This window comes from Thamnophis sirtalis, unplaced genomic scaffold (genome assembly GCF_051295495.1).
Source record: "Thamnophis sirtalis isolate CommonGarterSnake01/CBP01778 unplaced genomic scaffold, rThaSir2_p1.2 scaffold_1, whole genome shotgun sequence".
NCBI lineage: Eukaryota > Metazoa > Chordata > Lepidosauria > Squamata > Natricidae > Thamnophis > Thamnophis sirtalis.
In genome coordinates this window covers 171,288,364-171,307,341 of record NW_028261381.1, presented here as the reverse complement: position 1 = coordinate 171,307,341, position 18,978 = coordinate 171,288,364, and the positions used below count along the sequence as shown (strand labels likewise).

General features: G+C 46.3%; 1 protein-coding gene across 2 annotated transcripts in view; it reads right to left on the bottom strand.

Moving 5' to 3' along the window:
• SBNO2 (strawberry notch homolog 2) overlaps window positions 1-18,432 on the bottom strand; it is a 148,933-nt gene extending 130,501 nt beyond the window's left edge. Inside the window, exon 1 of one of the 2 annotated variants that reach the window (XM_087703295.1) lies at window positions 18,157-18,432. The gene's annotated coding sequence lies outside the window, so the exon portion shown is untranslated. The remainder of the gene's footprint in view (window positions 1-18,156) is intronic. The other variant, XM_087703296.1, reaches the window with a different exon arrangement.
• Window positions 18,433-18,978: the final 546 nt, after the last annotated feature.

The following is an 18,978-nucleotide window of genomic DNA, read 5'->3' as shown; positions in this document are numbered from 1 at the left end:
TGTCCTGACCGGTTCGGCCGAACTGGGCCGAACCAGGAGGATTTTACTCCTGGAGGACCTCCAACCCAACAAGACAGCAGTTATTTAAACAGAAAGTGTGCAAGACTCAACTTTGACCATCAGAGAGAAGGGACAAGCAATCCCTTCATCTCTGACCGTTCAATACACCAATATTTATTGCTCCATAATGGCCACAACCGAGCCTAAAATTTCTGTTGTTAAGCGAGTTTTGCCTCCATTTCATGATTTAGCAATTTAGCAATTTAATGGGTTTATATGCCGCCCGGTTCCACCACAAATCCGCGAAGCCCTTATCCGCGGAGACATAAGCGCGAAGACTAATTTGCGCCGTTCGAAGCGCTAAGGAAAAACACGACCCTACCGCGATGACATAATCGCGGAGGGCAAATTCGCGCATTCCCAAGCACTCAGTACCCTAAACCTAACCCTAAACCTAACCCTAACCCTAACCCTAAACCTAAACCTAACCCTAAACCTAACCCTAAAACAAACCCTAAAACAAACCCCTAAACCTAATCCTAACCCTTACCTTAATTGAAATCGGCTTTCTGCTGCGGCGCCGTTTTAAAGCGCCCTTCTGTTGCCGCGCTGTTGTCGCGGCGGTGATGACACGCGGTGATGACGTCGCAGCTTTAGCGACGCGCTTATGTCTCCGCGGATAAGGGCTTCGCGGTTTTGTCATGCCACGATGCCGCCCAATCCCGGGGGGGACTCAGGGCGGCTTACAAGTACGAATAAAATAAAATAACATACAGTGGAAGAACATAAAACAATACAAACATTTTAAAAAGACAACATACATCCGGATTAATTGGGGGTTGACCTGGTTTGAATCAGCAACCCAAGGCCTGCCGGAAAAGCCGGGTTTTGGTGGCTTTTTGGAAGGCTGCAAGGGTGGGGAGGGTCCGGATCTCTGTTGGTAACTCGTTCCACAGAGCCGGAGCAGCAACAGAAAAGGCTCTCCCCTGAGTGGTCGCCAGCCGGCATTGTCCGGCAGACGGCACCCGGAGGAGGCCTAACCTGCGAGTTCTTATCAGACGTTGGGAGGTGTGTAGCAGGAGACGGTCTCTCAGATATCCAGGTCTTTTTTGCCATGGTTGTTAAGCGAATCGCTGCCGTTGAAAAGTTAGTAACTTGGTTGTTCAGTGAATCTCGCTTCCCCACTGACTTTGCTTGTCAAAGGGTCGCAAAAGGGGATTGCGTGACCTCGGGGCCCAGAACGGCCATAAGTATGAACCGGTTGCCAAGCATCTGAATTTTGTTCACATGATCATGGGGATCAAGGTTGTAACAGTGAAAAAATGGTCATAGCAATAGCAATAGCAGTTAGATTTATATACCGCTTCATAGGGCTTTCAGCCCTAAGCGGTTTACAGAGTCAGCATATTGCCCCCAACAATCCGGGTCCTCATTTTACCCACCTCGGAAGGATGGAAGGCTGAGTCAACCTTTGAGCCAGTGAGATTTGAACCGCCGAACTGCAGAACTGCAGTTAACTGAAGTAGCCTGCAGTGCTGCATTTAACCACTGCGCCACCTCGGCTCTTTTCTATTCATGTGTCATGAATCACACTTTTCAGTACCGCTGTAACTTTGAACCGTCGCTAAATGAGCTGTTGTAAGGCGAGGACTACCTGTATTTCAACTTTTAAGATGTGTGGACTTCAACTCCCAGAATTCCCCATAACAGCACCTTGAACCCGGAAGGAAACTAGGAGCCTGCGCAGCTCACACAATAAAGACGCAACATGCGTTGAGCACTAAATAACAAGTTACACATATAATCCTTGACTCACCATTTACAACTGAGCAAAAAAAATTTCCCTGCTAAGCAAGACAATTGATCCGGGAGTTTTGCCTCATTTTGCAGGCTTGTTTGCAACCGTTGTAAAGTGAATCAGCGCAGCTGCTAAGTTAGCCACAGGCCCGTTAAGCGAATTCCCCATTGACTTGGCTGGTCAGAAAGCCATAAAAGGGGGGGGGGATGTCACGTGACACCCCCCCCAAGACAATGCAATTGTTATAAATGCGAGCCAGTTGCCAAGGGTCCCAAATTTTTTTTTTGTATTTATTTGTATTTTTTTTTATCAATTTCATATATACATTCACAATTATATGATCTCATAACTGTTATTAATAATATGTATTTATAACAATTTTTCCTACTGTTGACAATATACTTCAAGATTGCTTTTTTAACATCCCATAGATCCATCTTATCTTACAACGGTCCTACTTCTTCTTCCCTCCTCCCTCTTTCCTTCCCTCGTTGCTTCTCTCCTACTCCCCTTCCTTCCCCCCCTCCTTCCCCTTCCCTCCTTCTCTCCTTCCCTCCTTCCTTCCCTCCTTCCCTTTCTTTTCTCCTTCTCTCCTTCCTTTCCCCCTTCCTTTCCTCTTTCCTTCCCCTCTTCCTTCTCTCCTACATTCCCTCCTTCCTTCCCTTTCTTCTCTCCTTCTCTCCTTCCTTCCCTCCTTCCTTCCTTCCTTCCTTCCTTACTTCCCTCCCTCCTTCCTACCCCCCTTTCTTCTCTTTCTTCTCTCCTTCCTTCCTTCCTCCTCTCCTTTCCCTTCTCTCCTTCCCCTTCCTCCCCTTTACCCTTCCCCTCTTCTTCCCATTCCTCCCCTCTTTCCTACTCTTACATTCCCTCCCATTCTTCCTCTGCCTTTCCCTTTCTCCTATTCCTCTCCCAATTTTGATCACGCGACCACGAGGATGCTACAACGATTGTTAAGCGTGAAAATTGGTCATAAGTCGCTTTTTTCAGTGGCCCTGTAACTTCGGGCTGTCATTGAAACGAATGGTTGTAAGTCCGGGACTAGTTGTATCGACTTGTGGACCAGTTGTAAACTGGAGTGGTCTTCCAGGGCAGCCCCATTTAAAGCTCACTGCGGTAATCCAACCAATTTTGGGTGTCATTTGGAACCTCTGACATTGTGACTACAATATGAGTGATTGCGAGCAAGGCCTCCCACTCCAGGAATGGGGGCATCTCTAACCTCCCCTTCCGAATCCCCTTCTGCTGAAAGTGAATCACCCTACCCACACACCCCTGAATCCACTACGGATAGTCCTCGACTTACAACAATTCATTTAGTGACCGTTCAAAGTTACCACAGCACTGAAAAAAAGTGACTTACGACCCTTTTCCACACTTAACAATTGTTGCGGCACCCCCACGTGATCCAAATTCCGAAGCATGGCAACTGACTCCTATTTATGACCATGATCCCCCTTTTTGCGACCTTCTGATCAGCAAAGCAAATGGAGAAGCCAGATTCATTGAACAACCGGGTTAAGGAACTCAGTTGTAGCGATTCACTTAACAACTGTGGCAAGGAAGGTCGTTAACATGGAGAGGGTGGGGGGAAGAAGCTCGCTTAACAAACGCCTCGCTTAACGATGGAAATTTTTTGCTCGATTGTGGTCATAACTCGAGGACTACCTGTACAATACCAATCCACGTTTCAGGAGCATGCGTCTGGGATTTCTGCAGAGTCAACTGATTTCGCACGACATGATTGCAGAACTAAATCTTCGGGGACGTAGCCTGCACGCTGCTCCCTGTCTCCCCCACCCCACCCCTATTTAAATCTTTGCCCCATGGGATCGAGAGGAAATATTTGGGAAAACCACACATTCAAATCTCAGTCGTGCAGAGATGATTTTCTCCCCGAAGCCAAATACTCCTTGCCAAGTTTTGCTGCTCTTATCTATGCCTCCGTTCCATTGCCAGGGGCTAAACCGAGCAAGATTCACAGGTTCTGTGTAGGCTGGAGGCAAGAATAGCAGGGCTGACGGTTTGACGGCTAAAAGAGGAGGGAGAGGTTCAAAACCACATAAGCCCTTCCCTTGGCTCGTCTCTGTCTGAGGAGGTTTGGCTGCAATTGCTTGTGGTTGTAGAAACGTGTGGTGGAGAACGCCATGAGCATCTTGCTTTTAATAAGAACGACCGTATTTTCCGGCGTATAAGACGACTTTTTAACTCCAAAAAATTATTTTAAAAATCGGGGCTCGGCTTATACGCCGGGTATAAGAAAGGCCATACCAAAAAACCAAGACAAAAGAAAAAGCAATGCCGCCAAGCAAAAAGCCACGCTGCCACCAGTGCAGACGCCGGCCTTTCAATCGGCGCTCCTCGCCTGGGCATGTGGATGGATAAGCGCTGGGATGGCTTAGTAAGGTCTGGCTCGCGGTCTGGAGGAGAAAGGCGCTGAGCTCAAACTACGAAAGCCCGGCAGCGCGGAGGCCTTCTGTCAGCTCACGGGCGCCTGAAATTAGGGGGTCGTCTTATACGCCCAGTCGCCTTATACGGCGGAATATACGGTAGCTGATAACCTGGCATTGCCTAGGTATTTAAAGATGTCGAAGCGTTTGTGTGATAGGGAGCCATTGAGAGGGGCCTTTACTCCCATGCCCATCATTCTTGCCCTCTTCCTTCCCCCTCCCATGCGCTCCTCTTTCCCGCCCTGTCTACAACCCTGGCACTTTGCCCCAAATCCATCAGGCGCTTCCCCATTGGTCCACTGGAGGGGGACATTGCTCCAGGCACTCCAGAGTTATGCTGGAACATACATACATACATACATACATACATACATACATACATACATACATTAAGATGATAAGATAGGATAGGATAGAAAATAGATAGAATAGAACATAGAAGATAGAAGATGATAGATGACAGAAGATAGAAGAAGATAGAAGATAGAAGATAGAAGATAGAAGAAGAAGAAGAAGAAGAAGAAGAAGAAGAAGAAGAAGAAGAAGAAGAAGAAGAAGAAGAAGAAGAAGAAGAAGAAGATAGGAGGAGGAGGAGGAGGAGGAGGAGGAGGAGGAGGAGGAGGAGGAGGAGGAGGAGGAGGATAGAAGACTGACATGGATTTTCTTTTCAAAAGTCCAGTTGCCTTTTGAAAAAGCACCTCTGGGAGAACCATGACCTGGATGACTGAGAATCTCCATAGATAAGAATAGTCAGGCTTACTAAACAACAGTACAGTGTTTAAGTGTTTTTCTTTTTATCGGGGCAACCTGATCTACCCAATTATGGGATGGAGCATACTGTTCCACTTTCAGAAAGCGGAGCAGTATGCTCCATCTCATAATTGAGTAGGCAGCTTACCCTGATTAAAAAAAACACTTAATCTTTCCCCTGATATAGCAGACAAAGTGAGGAAAACCCATGGCTTAGAGGTTAATACATATATCTAATATGCAAGTGGTCCGAGGTTCAAATCCCAGAAGGGAATGGCTAGCTGATGAGTGCTAAACAGCTTGAAATAGATCTAGTCTCCCTTCTTTGTCGGTAGAATCTAAATTCAACAGTACAGTGTTTAAACAAGGCATCCCCATCTAAAAAAATGGACACGTCCTCTTCATTTATTTATGATTTACAGTCCTTCCACTTACAACTATTCGTTTAGTGACCATTCAAAGTTACGAAAGCACTGGGGGGGAAATGACATCACTGCTTTTCACACTTATGACCATTGCTGCATCCCCATGGTCATATGATCCAATTCAGACGCTTGGCAAACTGACTCATATTTACGACGGTTGTAGTGTCCCCAGGGTCAGGCGATTCCCTTTTTGCGACCATCCGACAAGCCAAGTCAATGGGGAAGCCAGGTTCACTTAACAACCGTGTCACCAACTTGGCAAACACAACGATCCACTTAACAATTTGGCAAGAAAAGTTGGAGCACAACTCACACACACACACACACACACACACAATTGTAAAATGGAGCAGAACTCACAACTGTCTCGACTGGCAAACCGAAATGTTGGGCACAATTGTGATTGCGAGTCGGGAATGACCTTTTTAAAGAAAGTTTACATGGCCAACCAACTCACTCACAGTGACTCCAGGTGGGTGACAAAATACAATCAATACAACACAAAAAAACGATACACGCTCATCCACCCCAAGCAACCACAATCAAACCAGCCACTTGATGGGGTCCGTATTACCCTGGGGTCCTCAGGCCTGCTGGCAAAACCATGTCTTTGGGGCCCTTCAAAAAAGGTGACAAAGTGAAAAGATATGGTTGGGAAAGATAATAAAAGAACTTATTGAGTTAAAAACGGAAATATTTTTGCTGGGGATATTACCTGTAGTAGTCAAGATGGGAAGCAATTAAAGGGCGTGTGATTGTGAGCAGGGATTGGGAGAGCGTAGCCATGCTTGTAATTCTTGGCACCTGTAGTCCAACATCAGGGAAAGGCGCACCAGGTTGAAAAATGTGCTTTTGATTTGGGAGACAACTTCATCCATGGAGCAATCCAGGTGAGGAGATGGTCGGTTCCACCACAAAACCGTGGTAGACTAAAGCGCGCTCGACGAAAGCGCGTACGTGACGTCATCACAGCGCGACGAAAACAGCACGCTGTGAGCGGTAAACTTAAAATTAACGCGTAAATCTAAACCTAACCTCCCCAAACCTAACCCTAACCCTAAGCCTAACCCTTAACCTAACCCTATACCTAACCCTTAACCTAACGCTAAACCTAACGCTAACCCTTAACCTAACCCTAACGCTTAACGTAACCCTAAACCTAACCCTAACCCTTAACCTAACCCTTACCCTAACCCTAAACCTAACCCTTACCTTTATGTGAATCGGCTTGCTGTAAAAGCGCTTTTTAAAGCGCCCTTTTTTATCCGCGGTCGTATTTGTCGCGCTGCTGATGACGTCAGGTACGCGTTTTAATCGGGCGCGCTTTAGTGGACCGCGGTTTTGACGGGTCATGGAGGAGATGTCTTTTTTTTTTTTACTTCCCATATACAGCTTACATCCATGATGGAGAACCTGTGGCATGCAGGGCCCACTTTCCTGGCACGTGGGGCGTCGCCCCAGCTCAGCTCTACCGCACATGCACAGGTGCCTCCCGGCAGCCAGATGATTTTCAGGTCTCTGCCGCGCATGCATGGGGGCGGGGTCTATGCAAGATATGCACGTGCACGCATGGGGCTGGGGGGAACAGGACAGCCTCCCCCGCAGGGTGTTTTTCCTCCCAGGAAGCTGCAGGGAGGCCTACAAGATCCAAAATGGGGCACAGGGGAGGGTCGTGTACGCACGCATAGGGATGGGGGAGTGCGGTGGGGAGGGGGGTCACATGTGCATGCGCAGTGGGGGCGGGAGGGTTGTGTGCACATTGAATTATGGCTGTGGGTGTACACGCACACTGTCACGCACGCACACACGCACTTTCGGCACGTGACAACAAAAAGGTTAGACATCACTGGCTTACATCACCTCCCAAAACTACTACAGCACTGCATTCAAAGTGAAGTAAAGCTACAAATGCCCGCAAGTCACACTTGACTTCTCATGATTCCTCCGACAAAACCCCACTTTTTCTTGGCATGGAAATAATTTGCTTTTGCAGCCCTTTGGGGATGACTCCCCCCCGCCCAGTCGAGGTTTCAGTTATATTCACTAGTTGTAGCCCATCCAAGCACTAACCAAGGCCAGCCCTGCTTAGCTTCTGGATCCAGATATGGTTGGTCAGGTGTTGACCTGTGTTGGGGCATATAAATTTCGTAAACTAAAAAATAGTCTAGGACTGGGTTTTGAGATAGAAGGAAAAGAGGAAAAAGCACAAAATTGGGTTAGGTAGCTTGGGAAGGAAGGAAGGAAGGAAGGAAGGAAGGAAGGAAGGAAGGAAGGAAGGAAGGAAGGAAGGAAGGAATGATTAGCCTCCACTTCAGTGTTTAGCCTGAACCCAGAATATTGATTTAATTGAATAACCCAATTCAAAACTTTCCAAATGTGCTAAGTAAATTCAGTAACCAAATGAGTCATTTACCCAAGTTTAACTCAATCATGGTTCAGTTGACCCAATTTTCTGGATTCACACAATATACTGAAACGTAAAGTCACCTTTTTGGGTTCAAACAACACATTAGGCCTGGGGTCTCCAAACTTGGTAGCTTTTAAGACAAGCTGGCTGAGGAATTCTGGGAGTTGAAGTCCACAAGTCTTAACGTTGCCAAACTGAACTACCTGGACCAGCAGGCTAGCCTGCATTAGGCTAAAGCAAGATGAACTAGCCAGTGCTTCAGTGTGTGGCAGGAACACAACCACAGAACTGGAAGGAGAGCATTAGGCCATTGAATCTAATAACCCACTGGCTGGTTGAAGCCAAATTAAAGTACCTCCAACTACTTAGTGGACAACTTAGTCCTAGTAGACAACCATTTAAATAGGAGCCAGCCGTGTGCAGCAGCTGCCAAAAAAGCCAACACAGTTCTAGGCTGCGTAAACAGAGGGAAAGAATCAAGATCACGTGAAGGGTTAATACCACTTTATAAGGCCTTGGTAAGGCCACACTTGGAATACGGCATTCAGTTTTGGTCGCCACGAGGTAGAAAAGATGTGGAGACTCTAGAAAGAGTGCAGAGAAGAGCAAGAAAGAGGATTAGGGGACTGGAGGCTAAAACATATGAAGAATCGTTGCAGGAACTGGGCATGTCTAGTTTAATGAAAAGATGGACTAGAGGAGACATGATTGCAGTCTTCCAATATCTCAGGGGTTGCCACAAAGAAGAGGGAGTCAATCTATTCTCCAAGGCACCTGAGGGTAGAACAAGAAGCAATGGGTGGAAACTAATCAAGGAGAGAAGCAACTTAGAACTGAGGAGAAATTTCCTGACAGTGAGAACAATTAATCAGTAGAACAGCTTCCCTCCAGAAGATGTTGGATAACCATTTCTCTGGAACGGTATAGGGTTTCCTACCTAGGCAGGGGGTTGGACTAGAAGACCTCCAGGGTCCCTTCCAACTCTGCTATTGTATTGTATTGTATTACTTTAGAACAGTATTTCTCAACCTGTGGGTCGGGACCCCTTTGGGGGTCGAACAACCCTTTCACAGGGGTTGCCTAAGACCATCGGAAAACACATATTTTTGAAAAAATACGGAAAACATAAAACAATTTTATGGTTGGGGGTCACCACAACATGAGGAACTGTATTAAAGGGTTGCGGCATTAGGGAGGTTGAGAACCACTGCTTTAGAAGATTGCAGGAACTGGGTATGTCTAGTTTAATGAAAATAAGGTCTAAGGGTGACATGATAGCAGTCTTCCAATATCTCAGGGGTTGCCACAAAGAAGAGGGAGTCAAGCTATTCTCCAAAGCACCTGAAGGCAGGACAAGAAGCAATGGGTGGAAACTAATCAAGGGGAGAAGCAACTTAGGAGAAATTTCCTGACAGAGAGAACAATTAATCAGTGGAACAACTTGCCTCCAGAAATTGTGAATGCTCCAACGCTGGAAGTTTTTAAGATAATGTTAGATAACCATTTGTCTGAAGTGGTGTTGGGTTTCCTGCCTAAGCAGGGGGTTGGACTAGAAGACCTCCAAGGTTCCTCCCAAATCTGTTATTCTATTTTTACTTCCAAATGAAGTCTTTTTCTTTTTCATCAGGCCAATTGCATGGTTTCCTTCAAAACATCGTATGGGATGCCCAAAGCACTTTGTTTTCCATTTCTGGCCCTCAAATGCTCTCCCAAAGCTTTCTTCCCTTTGCTCCATATACCATCCAAAAACCCATTAAGGAGGGAAAGGCTGAACAGCTAAACTGAGCATCTGGATCAGTTCTAGATCACTAAATTAATGCTTGCCTTTTCCTTTTTGTCAAGTCTGCTATGAGTCAATCCAATTCCTGGAGATTTCGTGTAGTTTATTTGGTAAGATGTGAGGGGTTTTATTTTCTCTTTTAAAATGTGTGTTTTTTCCCTGACTTTGTAGTTTAGTCGACTGGTTGGTCATTTTCGGATGGCCTCCCTTCCAACCACTAACCAAGCCAGGCCCTATTTAGCTTCTGAGCATAGATGAGGCCAGCCAAATGTTTTTAGAAACCACCAAACAGCAGAGCTGAAAAGGAAATTCACACACAAATTGAAAAGGGGGGAGGGGGAATGCTAGATATCTAATGGATCGATTTAAGAGGTGAGGCCCAAAGTCGCCTCTATATGAGATGGGCAGCATGTAAATCTCATAAAATAGCAATAGTTAGGCCTATATACCGCTTCATAGGCCTTTCAGCCCTCTCTAAGCGGTTTACAGAGTCAGCATATTGCCCCCAACAACAATCTGGGTCCTCATTTTACCCACCTCGGAAGGATGGAAGGCTGAGTCAACCTTGAGCCTGGTGGGATTTGAACAGCCGAACTGCTGAACTGCAGTGCTGCATTTTAACCACTGCGCCACCTCAGCTCCTAATATAATAAAGTAGAAATAAAATAAGATATGGTGGCCTGTTGCTGGAAACATAGTATGGTACAAGTAATGCTCAACGTACCACAATTGAGCCCAACACTTCTGTTGCTAAGCGAGACGCTTGAATTTTGCCTCTTTTCATAACCTTTTCTTTGAGCAGCTGTTAAGTGAAACACTGCAGTGGTTAAAATTAGTGACACGGTTGTTAAGTGAATCTGGCTTCCCCCACTGACTTTGCTTGTCGGGAGGTTGCAAAAAGTGATCACATGACCCCAGGATACTACAATTGTCATAGATATGAGTCAGCTGCCAAGCGATGGTGTCACCATGGGGATGCTGCGACGGTCGTAAGTGTGAAAAACGGTCATCATTCACTTCAAGGTGGCGCAGTGGTTAAGAGTGCAGTACTGCAGGCTACTTCAGCTGACAGCTAGCTGCCGTTCAGCAGTTCAAATCCCACCAGGCTCAAGGTTGACTCAGCCTTCCATCCTTCCGAGGTGGATAAAACGAAGAGCCAGATTGTTGGGGGCAAATATGCTGCCTCTGTAAACCACTTAGAGAGGGCTGTAAAAGTACTATGAAGCAGTATATAAGTCTTAAGCGCTATTGCTATTTTTCAGCGCCGTTGCAACTTGAAACGATCCCTAAACGAATTATTGTTAACTTGAGGACTACCTGTATATAACAGCTCGTACAGAAGATAACTAGTTCTAATCCACCATAACCTGATTTTATGCTCTCAACGCAGATGTAGGCACTGAACCACACTATCCCTTGGCCTGTTATGCTGGGAATTTACAGACTGAGAGGCAAAACTGGAGCAACATCTGTTCCTCTCGTTTGCTAATAAATAAAAGTGAAGTACCCACGCCAAAGCATACCGAAGCAACTGAGGAATCGGTCAGCATCCAGAGCACACTTTCCCAGAGCCTTAAGTTCCATTGCCCTGATGTTACCTGCACACACACAAAATCAACTGCCCCACCCAAGTCACGCCCTCCTGGCCCTAGGCGGCCTGAAGATAACTCCAGGAAGTGACTCAGATCATTCAACCTCCTGGGTATTCCCTGAGATTTTCAATGGAACTCAACAATGTTGTTTTTTTTTAAAGGCGAAAGGGGGGCAAACAGAAATAAAAAGATCTGAAATGGGGAAAACACAGGTAAACCAATCCAGGTAATCCTCGCGCTTACAACCAGTGGTTTAGTTCAGGGGTCTCCAACCTTGGCCACTTTTAAGCCTGGCGAACTTCAACTCCCAGAATTCCCCCGTCTGCCAGGCTTTAAAGTGGCCAAGATTAGAGACCCCTAATTTAGTGACCAGTTACAACAGACCTCCCTGGGGGTATTTACGACGTAGGTGCGAAGTTACAAATGGTTGCCCTGCCCCCACAGTTACGCGACCACTGCATGTAGGATGGTCATAGCAATAGCACTTAAGACTTATATGCCGCTTCATAGGGCTTCACAGCCCTCTCTAAGCGGTTTACAAAGTCAGTCTCTTGCCCCCAACAGTCTGGGTCCTCATTTTATCCACCTCGGAAGGATGGAAGGCTGAGTCAACCTTGAGTCAGTGAGATTTTAACTACCGAACTGCAGCTAGCAGTCAGCTGAATAGCAATAGCAATAGAAGTTAGACTTATATACCGCTTCATAGGCTTTCAGCCCCCTCTAAGCGGTTTACAGAGTCAGCATATTGCCCCCAACAGTCTGGGTCCTCATTTTATCCACCTGGGAAGGATGGAAGGCTGCGTCAACCTTGAGTCAGTGAGATTTTAACTACCGAACTGCAGCTAGCAGTCAGCTGAATAGCAATAGCAATAGAAGTTAGATTTATATACCGCTTCATAGGGCTTTCAGCCCTCTCTAAGCGGTTTACAGAGTCAGCATATTGCCCCCAACAATCTGGGTCCTCATTTTATCCACCTCGGAAGGATGGAAGCCTGAGTCAACCTTGAGTCAGTGAGATTTTAACTACCGAACTGCAGCTAGCAGTGAGCTGAATAGCAATAGCAGTTAGACTTAAATACCGCTTCATAGGGCTTTCAGCCCTCTCTAAGCCTTTTACAGAGTCAGCATATTGCTCCCAACAATCCGGGTCCTCATTTTACCCACCTCGGAAGGATGGAAGGCTGAGTCAACCCTGAGCCGGTGAGATTTGAACAGCCGAACTGCAGAACTGCAGTCAGCTGAAGTAGCCTGCAGTACTGCACTCTAACCACTGCGCCACTCGAGGCTCTTGTTATGTTTACCAAACATCAGCATTTACTTCCAGTTTTTGGCAAAAACAGCTCCCACCGGTTTGCTTAACAATCACAGCCTAGTACAGGCAGTCCTCGACTTACGACTACAACGGAGTCCAAAGTTTCCGTTGCTAAGCAAGGGAGTTGGTTAAGTGAGTGTTGACCCATTTTGCCCCCCCCCTTTTTTTGCCACAGTTGTTAAGTGAATCTCTGTGTTTAAGGTAGTAAACCTATTCTTAAGTGAATCTGGCTTCCCCATTGCCTTTGCTTGTCAGGTCGTCGCGAAAGAGGATCGCTCGACCCCAGGGCACTGCACCCGTCATAAATGCACACCAGTTGCCAAGCCTTCAGATTATTATTTTTTAATAAAACAGTTTATTAAGGTTATAGAGAAAAATACAAAAATACAGAAGCAAGGAGTAGGACATAGTGGGGAGGAGAAGAAAGGGAAAGAAAAGTGAGGAGGGGAGAAAGGAAAAAAATGTTGTGTTAGTTGCAGCAGAATAAAGCATTCACATCAAACCACAGCTTTTTCCTTTTCCATAATAATACAAACTAGCCGTTTCTATAACAACAAATCAATCTAATCAGTAAAATCAAAGTGTCATCCTCCCCCCCCCCCCTTTTGCCTCAAGCACAAAGTCCAGAAATGGTTTCCATGTAGCGGTAGCAACAAAAGTACTTACATTCTTTTCTTTTGATCAAAACGGTCAATTTTGATCAAATGATCATGGGGATGCTGCAACAATTGGAAGTGTGAAAGATGGTCATAAGTGCCTTTTTTCCCCCCTCCTGTGCGGTTGTAACTTCAAATGGCCATTAAACAAATAGCAATAGCAGCTTTAGACTTATATATCATATATAAGAGCCAAGGTGGCGCAGTGGTTAAATGCAGCACTGCAGGCTACTGCTAGATCAGCAGTTCAGCGGTTCAAATCTCACCGGCTCAGGGTTGACTCAGCCTTCCATCCTTCCAAGGTGGGTAAAATGAGGACCCAGATTGTTGGGGGCAATATGCTGACTCTCTGTAAACCGCTTAGAGAGGGCTGAAAGCCCTATGAAGCGGTATATAAGTCTACTGCTATTGCTATTGCTATATATCGCTTCAAGTGCTTTCTCTTTTTTTTAGCAGATTTTTTTATTATCTTCTCCCTTCTACAACACCTAATAGTCATTATATCAACATTGTTATGTCATCACATCTGTACATGTATATCATATTTCGCTTCTATATTTACACACATTTATACACAGTTCTATATATATTTATATATAGTTTTTTGGCTTAGTTAATTTTATTCTTGTTTTGCAGCCATTTGTACCAATTGTTCCAAATTTCATAATATTCCGACTCTTCTTTATCTTTTAATTTCAGTGTTAATTTGTCCATCTCTGCACAATCCAAAGTTTTTTTTAATCACTAATTCGTCCAAGGGGGTATTATTTTGTTTCCAGCATTGGGCAAATGCTATTCTGGCTGTAGTTAGCAGATGTGTTAATATGTACTTAATTTTCTTTGTGTATTTTCCTTTGATTATTCCCAGCAGAAAGATTTCAAGTTTGTATTTTATCTGTTCTCCTGTAATTTCTTGCACCCATTTCCAAATTTTTGTCCAATATTTTTGCCTTTCCGGGTAGGTCCACCATATGTGATAATAAGTCCCTTGTACTTTTTTACACTTCCAGCAGGTCGGCTTCATGTTTGGGTACATTTTAGCCACTCTTGTTGGTGATAAATGCCAACGATAAAACATTTTGTATATATTTTCTTTAAGTGCTGCTGATCGTGTTAGTTTATAATTTGTGTTCCAAATTCTTTCCCAATCCACTAGATCTATGTTGTAACCAAAGATGGTCATAAGTGCCTTTTTTCCCCCTCCTGTGCGGTTGTAACTTCAAATGGCCATTAAACGAATAGCAATAGCAGCTTTAGACTTATATATCGCTTCAAGTGCTTTCTCTAAAGCGGTTTACAGAGTCGGCCCATTGCCAACAATCTTCGTCCTCATTTTACCTACCTGGGCAGGATGGAAGGATGAGTCACCCTTGAGCCTGGTGAGATTCGAACTGGCAAACTGCAGGGAGCAGGCAGCAGAAGTAGCCTGCAGTACGGCATTCTAACCACTGCACCACCTCGGCTCAGCATGGTTGTAAATTGAGGACCACCTGTAAAAGCTTCACCTTTTCTTAGTGTGCAAGAGAATACCAACAGTAATGAATTGGAAGTTGTTGGAAAAGAAGGAAGAACTTTTCCCATTTCTACCTATCAGGCCAATGAATCAAGGCCAACATGGAATTTTTCCCAATGCCTCTTGAGACAAGCCTTTCTTTTGAAAACAGGTGTGGCCCTGATTGCCTTCCATCAGAAATGGTCTCCTCCTTAATCAGCGACCAGGTAGGAAAGCAGAGACGCCACACCTTAGCAAGACACAAAAGTTTCCATCCCCATGTTAGCAATGGATGACCTTTAAATTGTCGCCGGGCGACAATTTCCAACAGACTTTGCCATTAGTCACGTTAGCCACGCCAACTGAGTCTCTACCGGGTGCTGTAATTCAGAAACATCTGGATACCACCAATCCAGCAGCAAAAAAAAAATGCAATCCAAAAGGCAAAAGAAGATGAAGCAGCAGCAGTAGCAAAGTAGGCTGTTTTCTTTGTTTTCAAAAATAACTTGACAGAACTAAACTTTGAAAAAGCAGGAAGAGTTATTTCTACAAACTCAGAAACCTGCCCACACAATCCATCCAACAAAAAAACCCTTATTCCCAAAATGAATAAGCCTCAAGGGTGAAACACAGGCAAGAGAGAAACTGGGAAAGATAAGGAGCCGTTTTCTATGATTTCATTCACTTCCTCATCCTTTCAATCAAGTGGAGCAAAGACCTTTGCTCAGGAATGGAGAAATGCTTTCTTCACACACAGATACACATAATTATCCCAGGAAACATCCCCTGAAGTGTTGTAACCCAGAAAGATTATCTCCTTCCCAGGAGATCTGAAGATGAAGGGGACTCTATCACAATCAGTCCTCCAGATACAGCGAGGATGCACCATAGTTATACACCATTAAAGTCAGTGCTATAAAGCAGTGTTTCTCAACCTTGGCAACTTGAAGATGTCCGGACTTCAACTCCCAGAATTCCCCAGCCAGCGAATTCTGGGAGTGGAAGTCCGGACATCTTCAAGTTGCCAAGGTTGAGAAACACTGCTATAAAGAATTATATTATCTTCAGGTAAGACAAGGAAGATTCCACAGAAAACTGAACATTTTAGAAAGGGATATTGAACTGGAATACAGCCTCAAGGTGGTCAAATAATTTATTTGGCACACTGCAGGGGCAAAACAGTTCAATCAGGCAGCCTCAGAATACAAGTAGGCCATAATGCCCCAGCAACCAAGGTGAGGGGGATCCTGGGAAATTCAGAATAACAGAGTTGGAAGGGACTTTGGAGGTCTTCTAGTCCAACCCCTGCTCAAGCAGGAAAACCTATACCATTGCTGTCCAATCTCTTCTTAAAAACATCCAGTGCTGGAGCATCCACAACTTTTGGAGGCAACTTCTGTTCCACTGATTAATTGTTCTAACTGTCAGGAATTTTCTCCTTAGTTCTAGGTTGCTTCTCTTGATTAGTTTCCATCCATTGCTTCTGGTCCTGCCTTCAGTTCAACATATGGTGACTGTGCCAAGCTGGGAAAAGTTGAAGAGGAACAGAAGGTTCTGCTTCCCCAAATCCTTTCCTTAAAACCTACCTGAAGGGGAAGAAAGAACGAGGAAGCAAATGTGCCCTCAAGGTCCCAGAAATCAGCAGCAGGAAGAGAGGAAAATAGGATTGGTAAACGAGAGACAGAAAGCGCTATAGTATTCCTGCCTGGGCAAGCTAAAATCCAACAGGGTTGTCCAACAAATTTCATGATGAGAAATTTCAAGAATGAAAAGAAAAAAGAGCCTTTATTTTTTCCTCCCAGAGAAAATGTCCTAAACCGCAGAATTTGCTATTGCACAAGGAATCTAATGACGGATATGGAGGTGGGAAAGCTGCTGGCTTCCAGGCCAGCCTAATCATTTTGGCTTTCCATTAACTCTTTAACATCTCAGCCCACATAGTCTACATTCCCGTTGCTAAGAGCTGGAACAGGAAGATGGCCTCGCCAAAAGATCTGGGGACAGAATCCAAGACTCGATCCAAGCCTGATCCAGCACTCTTGCTCTTCTTACAACCTTATTAAAGTTGTCGTTATGTGTCGCTTTGAAGAGGTGTTTCTTTTGCCACTCGCTTTTGCCACTGTCCCATCAGGAGGTGACAACAGGAAGAAAGGAAGTAAAGCAGCAGGGGGGGGAGTCTGCTTTCCCCCTATTTGATGCTTGCAGGAAGGAAGAGGGAGAGTCAACCACGAGCAAAGAAGGGAAGGAACCCCCCAATCTCACTAAGGGGAACCCAGACCTATTCCCAGCCCTGCCCCAAAGAAGCCTTCTAAAAAAACAACAACATTGGCTTGTCTTCCCCGGACCCCAAAATGACACAATCTCCTTTCCTCCCCCTCCCACACAAACATATGGGGAAGGGGAGTTGGACTACAACTCCCACGCTGGGTGGGGATAGTGGGAACTGTAGTCCCGCACAAACTTTTCAGCAGGGGATTGAAAGCGTGTGACAGGTTGGACTAAACCAGTAGTTCCCCACCTAAGCATCTCTAAAACGCGCCCCTCCCTCACATATAATTCTTACTTTACTCAAAAAGTAAACTCTACTTACGCGGAGGAAGCCTAAAAGGCCATCAACTTAAGTTTAAACAAGGTTCAATTTGCCCCCATTAGAAATCAAGTTGCCCCCCCTTGGGAACCACTGCACTAAGGGGATCCCAGACCTATTTCCAGCCCTGCCCCAAAGAACTGGATCCTTCTTTAAAAAACAACATTGGCTTGTTTTTGTCCCCCACCCCAAAAAAACACAACACAATCCCCTTTCCCCCCCTCACACACAAACATATGGGGAGGGGGAGTTGGACAAATCCCATGCTGGGCGGGGAGGGTGGGAACTGTAGTCCCAGCACAAACTTTTGAGCAGGGGATTGAAAGCGTGCCACAGGTTGGACTAAAGGGAAGCGACTCTTCCTAACTCGGTGCTTGTCGATCAGAAAGGTCGGCGGTTCGAATCCCCCCTAGTACAGGACTCCTGCGTGAGCAGAGGGTTGGGCTAGATGACCTCCAAGGTCCTTTCCAATCGTTACTGTTACTGACTCTTTTTGGGGGGAGGGCAACTGAACCCCCTCCCCCAAAACTTCCTTTTCTCAGCCGGGACTTTGCCTGGCAGCCTGGAGGAGACAGGAGCCTCCGAGTGGGAACCCCATCATGAAGTGGGGAGTGAAGGGTTTCCCCCGGGGTCAGCGGCCAAGGAGCGAGCCAGGAGTCAGAGGAGGTTGGAGGGGCGCAGGGCAAACCCCCTCCCCAATTTCAGCGGCTCTAAAGGGGAGGCCTCCCGCCTTCTCCGAAACTCACAGAGGAGGGGGTCAAATAGAGGGGGAGTCTCTTAAGAGGAGGGGCTTCTTCTCATGAGGCGAGGGACCCCATTCCGCCAGAAGAGAGGAGGGGGGCTCCGGTGGGAGGGGGCTCGTGAGGTCATTGAAGGGAGGGGTCCGCAGGAGGGAGGGGGTCCCGCTCACCTGGTCTTCGCGCTCTCCCCCAACACACCAACAGGGACCCTCAGCCGGCGGGAGGGAGAACCAAAGGCCGCGAGGCAGCGGCGGCGGCGGCGGACTTAAGGCTGCCGGCTTCGAGCTCGGCGGCGACAACTTCGGCCTTGACCAACTTCCGGGTTTGCGGCCGCCATCTTGAAACTCACGCGGACTTCCGGATCGGGGAGAGGCGAAGGGGAAAGCCCGATAACTACGAAAAGACTTCCGGTTCTCCCCCCCAAAGCGCTGAGTGCTGATGCACGGACGTCGCCTCGAGTTCTCCAATGAGGGGCGCGCCCGCCCAAGGTGAGAGAGTCCAGCTGACGCACGCGCAACCCGGATGCCCGGTTCCCAATCGACAGGATGAGTGGAGCTCCCCCCCCCCTCAAAACGGGGTGGGGGACCCTTTTCCTCACGGGGATAGGGCAAGGATAGTCAAATGCCCTGAGCGATCCGGAGGTGTAAGAGAGGGGAAATACGTGGCATCGACTCCACCGAGAGATAGATAGAGCGGGTCTTTTTAAATACCTCGTCGTGGAATAAAAACCAGACGTCGATGCGAAAGTTTTGTCCGTTGTTTTTTTTAATCTCTTTGCTTCCGGACTTCGTTTGAAACGCGGAAATCAGGCCATAGAGGGCGGGGCTAGAGAGGAGAGGGCGGGGCACTGGCAGAAAGATGGGAGAAGGAAGTGGGGAGTTTGAGAAATGCTGTTGATTTTATTGCTGTCATTCAACTTTTGCAGCATTAATGCTATGAATAATGTCAGCAAAGCTTACTGGGATTTTTATGCTCCCATAAAGTATGCAGGG